Source organism: Bubalus bubalis, chromosome 14, assembly GCF_019923935.1.
Source record: "Bubalus bubalis isolate 160015118507 breed Murrah chromosome 14, NDDB_SH_1, whole genome shotgun sequence".
Classification (NCBI taxonomy): domain Eukaryota; kingdom Metazoa; phylum Chordata; class Mammalia; order Artiodactyla; family Bovidae; genus Bubalus; species Bubalus bubalis.
The window spans coordinates 73,152,196-73,166,327 of NC_059170.1; the positions used below are offsets into that span (position 1 = coordinate 73,152,196).

At 40.2% G+C, this 14,132-nt stretch overlaps 1 long non-coding RNA gene and 1 pseudogene across 2 annotated transcripts in view; one reads left to right on the forward strand and one right to left on the reverse strand.

The window, feature by feature from the left end:
• Positions 1–14,132, reverse strand: part of LOC102398966 — a 41,792-nt gene that overhangs the window by 24,110 nt on the left and 3,550 nt on the right. The window lies entirely within an intron of this gene.
• Positions 9,743–10,223, forward strand: LOC102398642 (annotated as a pseudogene).

The following is a 14,132-nucleotide window of genomic DNA, read 5'->3' on the forward strand; positions in this document are numbered from 1 at the left end:
TGTTTTCAAAAGTTCCTTGTACTGAAACAAGACACTACACAGAGCAGAGGGTTCATTTTCTCACAAGCACAAGAATGACTTCCAAAGTATGGTCTCTGAACTGCCTATAGTTTTCCTTCTCATCTTCCGTAGAAGTGATAAACTAACCTAATCATCTATCAAGGAAGGGAAATCACTACCAAATACCAGAATACCTACTATTAGTAACAAGAGTTTTTGATTCTTATTCCTTTGTTGGGAAGGGGACTTTTAAAAGTTTATTCTAAAAAAACACCTTGTTAAAGTGTTCAAAAGTGTTTTTACAACTGATGTTGCAGCTTTTACAAACTGAAAAACTGTAAATGATCTGAAAGTGTCACTGACAGGATATTGGTTAAAGAAATGACAGTGGAGCCAAGAACGGACTCTGATTCAGACACTGAAGATGATGACATGCATGGAGGGACAGACACGCTCACCCCAAAGCAGAGGGACTTGGTCGGGTAGCGCAGTCGATGGGGGCGCACAGGTGGTCTGCCTGGACTAAACCACAATCAGGGTCCCGGCTCCTTTGAGACAGTCACGAAGGATCTGAGATCAATTCCTATGGAAAATATTAAAGGCCTCTCCTTGGACAAGGCCACTGTATGTCCCTACCTGACTGATGTAGACAAATGGATTTGAATTACAAATAGTACTTTCCCAAACTCTCCCTGAGAGGTTTTCGTTGTGGGAGATCTGCTGCTAGGACCTCGGGGATGGGACCCGGTCCGTGTCTGAGAGGGATATCGGCTGGGGGAGTGAATTCCTCTGCTTGAGACGCCACCTGACAACTCTTCAGAATGAAGGACAATCAACTTCGAGAGTGTTTGGTTTCTACCAGTTTCTGGAAAAAAATCCCATGGGGAGCATTCCTGCACTTCTAGAGGATGCCAGTTAACACCTGTCCTTGAAGACTCTGCTGTGAGGGAGAACCCAGCTGGGAAAGCTGGAGCCAGCTCTGAACTGTTCACAGGGCAGGTGGCCTGGAGGGCTGACGGGCATAGAGGGAGCGTGTCCATGACTCTCAGCCACCTGCCAGATTGAAGGCCAGAGGTAACTTGATGTAAAATTAGGCACAATCTTCTCTCCCCATGCCCTTTCTCTTCTAGACCTATTCACTCACCAATGGTCCCTCAAGGCAGAAGGATCTGTCACCTGAGGTGAGTGGAGAGCTTAGCCTCCAGTTTCTACACCAATCTCAACCCTGTGGTTTCTCAGGAACTATTGTGTGAGCTACTGACGTGACCTCTTCCTTCCTCTGATCAAAAAACTGCACCCAGCAGAGGTGGTCCTAAAATGGCGGAGGAGTAGGACGGTGAGACCACTTTCTCCCCCACAAATTCATCAAAAGAACATTTGAACGCTGAGTAAATTCCACAAAACAACTTCTGAATGCCAGCAGAGGACATCAGGCACCCATAAAAGCAGCCCATTGTCTTCGAAAGGAGGTAGGAAAAAATATAAAAGACAAAAAAAAGAGACAAAAGAGGTAGGGACGGAGCTCCGTCCTGGGAAGGGAGTCTTAAAAAGAGAGAAGTTTCCAAACACCAGGAAACACTCTCACTGCTGAGTCTGTAGCAAGCCTTGCAAGCACGGAGGGCAACATAACAGGGACGAAAAATAAATAATTAAAACCCACAGATTACGAGCCCAACGGTAACTCCCCCAGCGGAGAAGCACCGCAGATGCCTGCGCGGGCCACTAGCAAGCAGGGCTGGGCAGGGAGGCGCGGGCTGCATTGCTTACAGTAAGGACCGGGGCCTGAGTGCCCCAAGGGCAATCTGAGGGAACTAACGGGCTAGCAAACCAGACTGCAGGATAGCTACGATGCAAAAAGCCCTAACCTAAGAAACCACCAGGCCCCCGCACAGAACAAAGGACTGAACAGAACTAGAGGCTGCAGACCATCCCCCTCCTGTGACAGGTAGCCAGAGCTGGAAGGGGGCAATCGCAGCCCCACAGAGACATTATCTACCAAACTGCAAGCAGGCTTCTTTGCTAACTAAGACTTCTTGGGGTTCTGGACAGTTAACATCTGCCTGAGAAGGTGTGCCGGTTGTACACCCAGAAAACTGAGCGGCAGGGATGGGGGAGGCGATAAGTCGCAGCAACCGCGCTTGCCAAACACCTCATCACCTGAGCTGCTCAGACCTGGGAAGGGCACAAAATGGAGGTCCAACCGAGTCTGCGCCTCTGAGGACTACCCGAGAGCATTAACCTGAGCAGCTCAGACCTGAGAGGTGCATGCAGCTCAGGGCAGGCCTCGGACGGTTCCTGGCAGAGCAACCTAGAGCCTGAGCAGTATGGGCAGGGAGGGCACATGCTCCATGAGCGAGGGCAGGCCCAGTGTGGCTGAGACACTGGGAGCACACGCCAGAGTTATTTGTTTGCAGCATCCCTCCCTCCCCAGAGCGGGACTGAACAAGTGAGCCTAAAAAAGTGTCCACCACTGCCCCCTTGTGTCAGGGCGGAAATCAGGCACTGAAGAGACCAGCAAACCGAAGAAGCTAAAACAGAGGGAACTGCCTTGGAAGTGACAGGTGCAATAGGTTAAAACCCTGTAGTTAGTACTGACTACATAGGAAGGGGCCTATAGATCTTGAGAAATATAAATCGGGACAAGGAACTATCCGAAAATGAACTGACCCCACACTGCCCACAATACCAGAGAAAGTCTTAGATATATTTTTATTATTTTTACGATCGTTCTTTTTTTTTAATTTTTTAAAATGTAAGTCCTCTATTAGTCCTTTAATTTTCATTTTTATAACCTATTACTTTGCCCAAAAAAAGACCCTATTTTTTAAAGCAAACTTCATATACATGTTATTTTGTATAATTTTTATGACTTTCTTTTTTTCTTTTTCTTCTTCTTTTCTTTAATATTGTATTTTTGAAAATCCAACCACTACTCTAGATTTTTAATCTTCGCTTTTTGGTATTTGTTATCAATTTTGTACCTTTAAGAACCCAATATTCAGTACCCATTTTTACTTGGGAGCAAGATTACTGGCTTGACTGCTCTCTCCCCCTTTGGACTCTCCTTTTTCTCCACCAAGTCACCTCTGTCTCCTCCCTCCCCCTTCTCTTCTCTACCCAACTCTCTGAATCTCTGTGTGTTCCAGATGGTGGAGAACACTTAGGGAACTGATTACTGACTGGATCTGTCTTGCTCCTTTTGATTCCCCCCTTTTATCCTCCCGGCCACCTCTGTCTCCTTCCTCCCTCTTTTCTTCTCTGTATAACTCCGTGAACATCTTTTGATTCCACCTCATCTCATTCGGGTCACCTCTAACTCCCTCCTCCCTCTTCTCTTCTCCATGTAAATCTGTGACCTCTCTGGGTGTCCCTCACTGTGGAGAAAGTTTTCATCTTAAACCTAGATGTTTTATCAATGGTGCTGTATAGAAGGAGAAGTCTTGAGACTACTGTAAAAATAAGACTGAAAACCAGAAGCAGGAGGCTTAAGTCCAAATCCTGAGAACACCAGAGAACTCCTGACTCCAGGGAACATTAATCGACAGGAGCTCATCAAATGCCTCCATACCTAAACTGAAACCAAGCACCGACCAAGGGCCAACAAGTTCCAGAGCATGACATACCATGCAAATTCTCCAGTAACACAGGAACACAGCCCTGAGCTTCAATATACAGGGTGCCCAAAGTTACTCCAAACCCACTGACATCTCATAACTCATTACTGGACACTTCATTGCACTCCAGAGAGAAGAAATCAGCTCCACCCACCAGAACACCGACACAAGCTTCCCTAACCAAGAAACCTTGACAAGCCTCCCGTACAACCTCACCCACAGCGGGGAAACTCCACAATAAAGAAAACTCCACAAAATGCCAGAATACAGAAAGGCCACCCCAAACTCAGCAATATAAACAAGATGAAGATACAGAGGAATATCCAGCAGGTAAAGGAACAGGATAAATGTCCACCAAACCAAACAAAAGAGGAAGAGATAGGGAATCTTCCTGATAAAGAATTCTGAATAATGATAGTGAAAATGATCAAAAACCTTGAAATCAAAATGGAATCACAGATAAATAGCCTGGAGACAAGGATTGAGAAGATGCAAGAAAGGTTTAACAAGGACCTAGAAGAAATAAAAAAAGAGTCAATATATAATGAATAATGCAAAAAATGAGATCAAAAACACTCTGGAGGCAACAAATAGTAGAATAACAGAGGCAGAAAATAGGATTAGTGAGGTAGAAGATAGAATGGTAGAAATAAATGAATCAGAGAGGAAACAAGAAAAACGAATTAAAAGAAATAAGGACAATCTCAGAGACCTCCAGGACAATATTAAATGCCACAACATTCGAACCATAGGAGTCCCAGAAGAAGAAGACAAAAAGAAAGGCCAAGAGAAAATACTTGAGGAGATAATAGTTGAAAACTTCCCTAAAATGGGGAAGGAAATAATCACCCAAGTCCAAGAAACCCAAAGAGTCCCAAACAGAATAAATCCAAGGCGACACACCCCAAGACACATATTAATCAAATTAACAAAGATCAAACACAAAGAACAAATATTAAAAGCAGCAAGGGAAAAACAACAAATAACACACAAGGGGATTCCCATGAGGATAACAGCTGATCTTTCAATAGAAACTCTTCAGGCCAGGAGGGAATGGCAAGACATACTTAACAGTGATGAAAGAAAATAACCTACAGCCCAGATTACTGTACCCAGCAAGGATCTCATTCAAATATGAAGGAGAAATCAGAAGCTTTAAGACAAGCAAAAGCTGAGAGAATTCTGCACCACCAAACCAGCTCTCCAACAAATGCTAAAGGATCTTCTCTAGACAGGAAACACAAAAAGGGAGTGTAAACTCTAACCCAAAACAATAAAGTAAATGGCAATGGGATCATACTTATCAATAGTTACCTTAAACGTAAATGGGTTGAATGCCCCAACCAAAAGACAAAGGCTGCCTGAATAGATACAAAAACAAGACCCCTATATATGTTGTCTACAAGAGATCCACCTCAAAACAGGGGACACATACAGACTGAAAGTGAAGGGCTGGAAAAAGATATTCCATGCAAATAGAGACCAAAAGAAAGCAGGAGTAGCAATACTCATATCAGAAAAAATAGACTTTAAAACAAATGCTGTGAAAAGAGACAAAGAAGGACACTACACAATGATTAAAGGTTCAATCCAAGAAGAAGAGATAACAATTATAAATATATATGCACCCAACATAGGAGCACCGCAATATGTAAGACAAATGCTAACAAGTATGAAAGGGGAAATTAACAATAACACAATAATATTGGGAGACTTTAATACCCCACACACACCTATGGATAGATCAACTAAACAGAAAATAACAAGAAAACACAAACTTTAAATGATACAATAAACCAGTTAGACCTAATTGATATCTATAGGACATTTCACCCCAAAATAATGAATTTCACCTTTTTCTCAAGTGCACATGGAACCTTCTCCAGGATAGATCACATCCTGGGTCATAAATCTAGCCTTGGTAAATTCAAAAAAACTGAAATCATTCCAAGCATCTTTTCTGACCACAATGCAATAAGATTAGATCTCAATTACAGGAGAAAAACTACTAAAAATTCCAACATATGGAGGCTGAACAACATGCTGCTGAATAACCAGCAAATCACAGAAGAAATCAAAAAAGAAATCAAAATATGCATAGAAACTAATGAAAATGAAAACACAACAACCCCAAACCTATGGGATACTGTAAAAGCAGTGCTAAGGGGAAAGTTCATAGCAATACAGGCATATCTCAAGAAACAAGAAAAAAGTCAAATAAATAACCTAACTCTACACCTAAAGCAACTAGAAAAGGAAGAAATGAAGAACCCCAGGGCTAGCAGAAGGAAAGAAGTCTTAAAAATTAGGGCAGAAATAAATGCAAAAGAAACAAAAGAGACCATAGCAAAAATCAACAAAGCCAAAAGCTGGTTCTTTGAAAGGAAAATAAAATTGACAAACTATTAGCCAGACTCGTCAAGACACAAGGGAGAAAAATCCAATCAATAAAATTAGAAATGAAAATGGAGAGATCACAACAGACAACACAGAAATACAAAGGATCATTAAGAGACTACTATCAGCAATTATATGCCAATAAAATGGACAACATGGAAGAAATGGACGAATTCTTAGAAAAGTACAACTTCCCAAAACTGAACCAGGAAGAAATAGAAAATCTTAACAGACCCATCACAAGCACGGAAATTGAAACTGTAATCAGAAATCTTCCAGCAAACAAAAGCCCAGGTCCAGACGGCTTCACAGCTGAATTCTACCAAAAATTTAGAGAAGAGCTAACACCTATCCTACTCAAACTCTTCCAGAAAATTGCAGAGGAGGGTAAACTTCCAAACTCATTCTATGAAGCCACCATCAACCTAATACCAAAACCTGACAAAGATGCCACAAAAGAAAACTACAGGCCAATATCACTGATGAACATAGATGCAAAAATCCTTAACAAAATTCTAGCAATCAGAATCCAACAATACATTAAAAAGATCATACACCATGACCAAGTGGGCTTTATCCCAGGGATGCAAGGATTCTTCAATATCCGCAAATCAATCAATGTAATACACCACATTAACAAATTGAAAAATAAAAACCATATGATTATCTCAATAGATGCAGAGAAAGCCTTTGACAAAATTCAACATCCATTTATGATCAAAACTCTCCAGAAAGCAGGAATAGAAGGAACATACCTCAACATAATCAAAGCTATATATGACAAACCCACAGCAAACATTATCCTCAATGGTGAAAAATTGAAAGCATTTCCCCTAAAGTCAGGAACAAGACAAGGGTGCCCACTTTCACCACTACTATTCAACATAGTTTTGGAAGTTTTGGCCACAGAAATCAGAGAAGAAAAAGAAATAAAAGGAATCCAAATTGGAAAAGAAGAAGTAAAGCTCTCACTGTTTGCAGATGACATGATCCCCTACATAGAAAACCCTAAAGACTCCACCAGACAATTACTAGAGCTAATCAATGAATATACTAAAGTTGCAAGATATAAAATCAACACACAGAAATCCCTTGCATTCCTATACACTAATAATGAGAAAATAGAGAAATTAAGGAAACAATTCCATTCACCATTGCAACGGAAAGAATAAAATACTTAGGAATATATCTACCTAAAGAAACTAAAGACCTATATATAGAAAACTATAAAACACTGGAGAAAGAAATCAAAGAGGACACTAATAGATGGAGAAATATACCATGTTCATGGATTGGAAGAATCAATATAGTGAAAATGAGTATACTACCCAAAGCAATCTACAGATTCAATGCAATCCCTATCAAGCTACCAACGGTATTCTTCACAGAGCTAGAACAAATAATTTCACAATTTGTATGGAAATACAAAAAACCTCAAACAGCCAAAGCAATCTTGAGAAAGAAGAATGGAACTGGAGGAATCAAGCTGCCTGACTTCAGGCTCTACTACAAAGCCACAGTCATCAAGACAGTATGGTACTGACACAAAGATAGAAATATAGATCAATGGAACAAAATAGAAATCCCAGAGATAAATCTACGCACCTATGGACACCTCATCTTTGACAAAGGAGGCAAGAATATACAATGGATTAAAGACAATCTCTTTAACAACTGGTGCTGGGAAAACTGGTCAACCACTTGTAAAAGAATGAAACTAGAACACTTTCTAACACCATAAACAAAAATAAACTCAAAATGGATTAAAGATCTAAATGTAAGACCAGAAACTATAAAACTGCTAGAGGAGAACATAGGCAAAACACTCTCCGACATATATCACAGCAGGATCCTCTATGACCCACCTCCCAGAATATTGGAAATAAAAGCAAAAACAAACAAATGGGACCTACTTAAAATTAAAAGCTTCTGCACAACAAAGGAAACTATAAGCAAGGTGAAAAGACAGCCTTCAGAATGGGAGAAAATAATAGCAAATGGAGCAACTGACAAACAACTAATCTCAAAAATATACAAGCAACTCATACAACTCAATTCCAGAAAAATAAACAACCCAATCAAAAAATGGGCCAAAGAACTAAACAGACATTTCTCCAAAGAAGACATATAGATGGCTAACAAGCACATGAAAAGATGCTCAACATCACTCATTATCAGAGAAATGCATATCAAAACCACAATGAGGTACCATTTCACACCAGTCAGAATGGCTGCGATCCAAAAGTCTACAAGCAATAAAATGCTGGAGAGGGTGTGGTGAAAAGGGAACCCTCTTACACTGTTGGTGGGAATGCAAACTAGTACAGCCATTACAGAGAACAGTGTGGAGATTCCTTAAAAAACTAGAAATAGAACTGCCATATGACCCAGCAATCCCACTGCTGGGCATACACACCGAGGAAACCAGAATTGAAAGAGACACGTGTACCCCAATGTTCATCGCAGTGCTGTTTATAATAGCCAGGACATCGAAGCAACCTAGATGTCCATCAGCAGATGAATGGATAAGAAAGCTGTGGTACATATACACAATGGAATATTACTCAGCCATTAAAAAGAATACATTTGAATCAGTTCTAATGAGGTGGATGAAACTGGAGCCTATTATACAGAGTGAAATAAGCCAGAAAGAAAAACACCAACAGTATACTAACATATATATTCCACATATACATGGAATTTAGAACGATGGTAACGATAACCCTTTATATGAGACAGCAAAAGAGACACAGATGTATAGAACAGTCTTTTGGACTCTGTGGGAGAGGGAGAGGGTGGGATGATTTGGGAGAATGGCATTGAAACATGTATAATATCATATATGAAACAAATCGCCAGTCCAGGAATGATGCAGTTTGGGGCTGGTGCACTGGGATGACCCAGAGGGATGGTACAGGGAGGGAGGTGGGAGGGGGGGTTCAGGATGGGGAGCACGTGTACACCCATGGCGGATTAATGCTGATGTATGGCAAAACTAATACAATATTGTAAAGTAATTAACCTCCAATTAAAATAAATAAATTTAAATTAAAAAAAAAAAAAGAAAGCTGAGCTCCAAAGACTTGATGCTTTTGAACAGTGGTGTTGGAGAAGACTCTTCAGAGTCCCTTGGACTGCAAGGAGATCCAACCAATCAATCCTAAAGGAAATCAGTCCTGAATATTCATTGGAAGGACTGATACTGAAGATGAAACTCCAATACTTTGGCGACCTGATGCGAAGAGCTGACACATTGGAAAAGACCCTGATGCTGGGAAAGATTGAGGGCAGGATGAGAAGAGGAAGACAGAGGATGAGATGGTTGGATGGCATCATCGACTCGATGGACATGGGTTTGGGGGACTCCGGGAGTTGGTGATGGACAGGGAGGTCTGAAGTGCTGCAGTTCGTGGGGTTGCAAAGAGTCGGATATGACTGAGTGACTGAACTGAATTGAACTGATGCTGGGAAAGATTGTGGGCAGGAGGATAAGGGGACGACAGAGGATGAGATGGTTGAATGGAATCACCAACTCAATGGATATGAGTTTGAGTAAACTCCAAATGTTGGTGATGGACAGGGAGGCCTGCAGGGAGGTGCTGCAGTCCATGGGGTCATAAAGAGTTGGACACAATGGAGTGACTGAACTGAACTGATTGAATTGAAATTGAGAATTGGAGCAAATTTTTTGCAAAACTGTTCTAAGTAAATCATAAATAGCAGATGGAAGAGCAAATCAAGAAATGTTTGGGCTCCTGGGAGCGTCCACCAGAGTGGATGGTGAGAGCCCTGAACCGTGCTATGGAGGAGTCCAGTGAGCCCCAGTTGGATGCTAAGTCCAAGGTCACCAACCAGCTCATAGATTTTGAGTGGAAGCTGGGTATGGCTGTGAGCTCCGACAGCTGCAGATCTCTTAAGTATCCTTAAGTTGCAGTGATGCTCAAAGTGGCAGATCATTCAGGCCAAGTGAAGAACAAGTCCTTTGAAATGACAATCCCACAGTTTCAGAATTTCTACAGACAATTCAAGGAAATTGCTGCAATTATTGAAACTGTGTGAAAACTGATTCTAAACCGAAAATAATCTAAAATCACGGACTTCACTTTCTGCAACAAAGCTGCTTAAGGATTAAATGATATTTATTGAATTAAAATTATACTTTTGGTTTTCCACTTTTTAAAATAATAATAAAAAAAATCAGACAAACAGGAATTACAAAGTGGTGATTGATGCACAGCTTTGTGAATGTACCAAGAACCACTGATTTGGATAGTTTAAAGGGTAAATTCTGTGGTATGTGAATTATATCTTAATAAAAAATAAACAGTTGAATAATAAAAAAAAAAAAAAAAAGAAATGTTTGGGTAAAGCTCACCACTTGAGTCCCAAATTATGATTGAATGACAAGTAGATGCCTTTAAACAGTTGACAGGCCATAAGAATAAATGATTCAAGGCTGAAATATTTCCCAAATTAAATTAACACGAAGAAAAATTATCCCAAGAAATATGACAAATACCTCCAATAAACACCACCACTTGCTAGTTAAAAAAAAAAAAAAATACATCTGATACCTAACCTATACAGCTACCCCAAAGTAAGAGCCTTAGCTCTGTACATATATAAACAGATTAAATTTTGTAAAATAATTTTTTCTTGAGAATATGCTACCGTTCTAACATTGTAATAGTCCAATACAAGAATTATACCTATTGATAGCTGCACTAAGCACTTCTACAAACATCAGTTAACTCATTAGCTATAATGATTCTGGAAAGGAAGAAGTTAGAAATATAAGTAAGCTGCAGGTTTTTCACCATGTCTTCTGACTCTAGTAGTCCTCTTCCATCAAACCACAGTTACTTCTCTAGTACAAACATATCAATACAAAATAAGTCTCTTACTTCACTCATGCTGCATACACTAATGGTAAATAGGTAAAATTTAGAGAGCTCTTCTTAGACAATCATGAGACAGACATATAAAGCCACAATATCTTCTCTTCTGTACTTCATAACAGGACCTTTATAACAACTTGCCAAGCTTCAACTGCAACATTATTCACGGTTTACAAAATTCCTGTCATTTTTTTTCCTTTTCTCAATTTCTTAAATTGAAATGCTTCTTTCCCAACAAATTACTTCTCACCTTTTAAAACTCATCCTTCTTTCTAAAGTTGTCCTTGATTACAGCTGTCTTTCCCCAGATAAACAGGTATCTCTTTCCTTGTAGCTACCGTAGGACTTTATAGAATTTTCAAGTGTATCTTCATCACCTGAATGTACATGTCTACCTTGTTGGCTCTTAGACTGCAGAGGACAAGCTCTTAAAAATCACCTTGGTATACATAAGTCTTTAGTTCTTTTATTCAATAATTGTTTTTTGGGTTCCTGCTCAGTACGAGACACTAGAGTTTAAACAAAAATGTAGATAAAAGGTGTCAGGGATGGCTTTTCGAGAGATACTGCCTGAGTGCAGACTTATGCAGTTCAAGGGAACAGAGGGCAGGTGCAGTAGAGCACCGAAGGCTGTAGCAAGATGGGGAGAGAAGCACACACACAAGAGGGTAAATATTTGTTCAAAGTACAGGGACAGGTGAGGAGGGCATCAGCAGTGGTTCAGGATTCCAGAGCAAAGGACAGAAAGGACGAGAGGTGGAGAGTCAGGCAGAAGTCAGATTATGAAAGCATCACGTGTCACTTTAAGATGTCTAGATATTAATGTGATTTGATGAGTGGTTCATGGTCACATGTGCTGTTGAGACAGGTGACTATAAACACTACAGGAGATGGAATTTGAAGGGCATACAAATAGATGGAGGGAGAAGAATCTGAAGGCATTAATAATGAAAAACAAAGGTGATGCAGACCTGAACTGGGGGAGTGTTTCCAGAAATATTTAGGATATAAAACTTTCTGGGTCGAGTACAGAATAAATCTTTATGAAATCAATACATGTACAAATCCTGGGACCCTGAAGGAGTAGACTCTGCCAGTTACTCTATAAAAGGTTATTGATTGACAAGAGAAATGATCAGCATGAACTGTCTGAAGTTGCTTCTATTTATTGGGTGGCTTTCCTATGTCTCATCTTTCAGTGTTGAAAGGATTTGTGTAGGTGTTTTATTTGAATTTGTGCTTCTTGGACCTACCAAGCTCATTGGGAAACAAGAGCAAACAAGTCACTTGTAGAGATGTTAAAAACACACCAAAAAAACACTTTGAGTTTATAGCTTGTAGACACTATTCTAGGAGATAACTGAGAATCTTGTAAATGCAAAGGTAACTTCTACAGGTGAGGAAAGAAAAGAAAAAAAATAGGAGTGAAAAAAGAAACAGTGTATGATTTCTTATGATAGCCCTGATTGTGACTGATTGAAGGCACTAAATTAATTGGTATTTATGGACAGCACGTATTAGATGTGGTTACTCAAAAGACTGGGCATCCCAGTAGAATAAGAATTGGTTTTCTATATACTGCTTTTAAATGATACAGCACTCCTTAAAACCAACATTCCTTCTGAACTATTCATTTATTACAAATAATAAAACAAGTTGATATATTAGATGGATACAACTGAGGAGGTACTATGTAGCAAATTTCCCATGACTCCCATTATCACTGGGAAAGTGAATTCTAAAATATATAAAGTCATAGAAAACACAAGAAATATTTTAGCATTTGGCTTCACAGGTGCTCTTGCAGTCATACTGAATATAATTTATAACGAATACTTATGAATTAATAGCTACGTAAAAATATAGCTAGAAAGCCACATTTTGAGAAGGCAATCTCTAGATGTCTACCTAGGTCTCCCAACTAGATGCAAAATTCTAAATATAATCCTGCTACCCACTCTCAGGTATGCTACATACTAGCCTAAATGAATTTACTTTCTCCTAACTCTGTTTGTCATGTATGATTGTCTTACTATGGTCAGAGGAAGAATGCAAACACCTTCCTAAGAAATGCTGTTTGGCTGTAGGTTGCATAAAAGGAGTCAGCACACAGTAGATTTTCCCACAACATCTAACTTTGGAAACGTCAGTGCCCAGGTAGCCCAGGACTGAGTGCTCTGGGCTTCTTCACTACTTCACTACTACTTCTTTGCTTTCTGTTTTCTGGCAGCTGAGACTTGCACAGCTGATGGAGTGTGTAATTCCCTACCAGAAACACCACTCCAATATTCACCTTTTCTTTATCTATTAAGGTTGTCAGGGGAGTGTGTAATTTCCTCGGTTCTGTCTTGTCACAGCAAACATTTGAAGCGACGGACATTAAAGCCCTCGGCGTGTCACAGCTCTCAGACAGTGTTACAGCTCCTTGTTACAGCTCAGTTTTACTTAGAAAATAACGGAAAATACATCCTCGAGGCGTGAGGGCATGCCAACCCAAAAGACATGAAGAGAAGAGATAAAGAGAGAGGGAGAGAGACAGAGCACGCACGCACGGGAGAGAGACCCCCAGCCCTTTGGCCCCTCTTTTTATATGTTTTTTTCCTCCCCCTGGACTTGCCCCATGTAAACTGGGCTAGCCAGGAGTGCTGTTTGTTCTACCTGAGGCCCTCACTCCGGTCCTCGGACCTTCCTTTGTTCTATCTTTGGGGGCTCTACCCTTCCTTGTCTTTTAGCCAGTGCCATTCTGGACTCCTTTTTCCTATTCTAACTACCTAACAAGGTCATCTGTCCCAGATCTGTGGATGCTGACTGATTTTTGGTCATTGATTGTGAAATCAACAGACACTGATCATCAACTTGCAAATGCCTGGCTCTCTGACAAGTCTCATTACTGAGGCTCAAACTAGGAGAATCCCAACCTGAAAAATCTGGAAACAAAGTCTTCATTTATTAGAATGTGAGGAAGAATGCAACTCTGACCACCTCCTACAAACTTATTTCAGAGAATCACTTCCACATCCTCCTCTCCCCTAAACTCACTGCTCCTTCACAGCTTATTGTATCTCACTCATCACTGCCATTCACGAAGAGATGCTAACCAGTGCGTCTCATTTTTTCTACTTTTTACTTTTCTAGTGTTACTTACATCGATTCACTCAATCTGTTTCCTATTCTGTATTCCATAAGAACTTTATGAATAATTTAATTGCCACGGAATTATTAG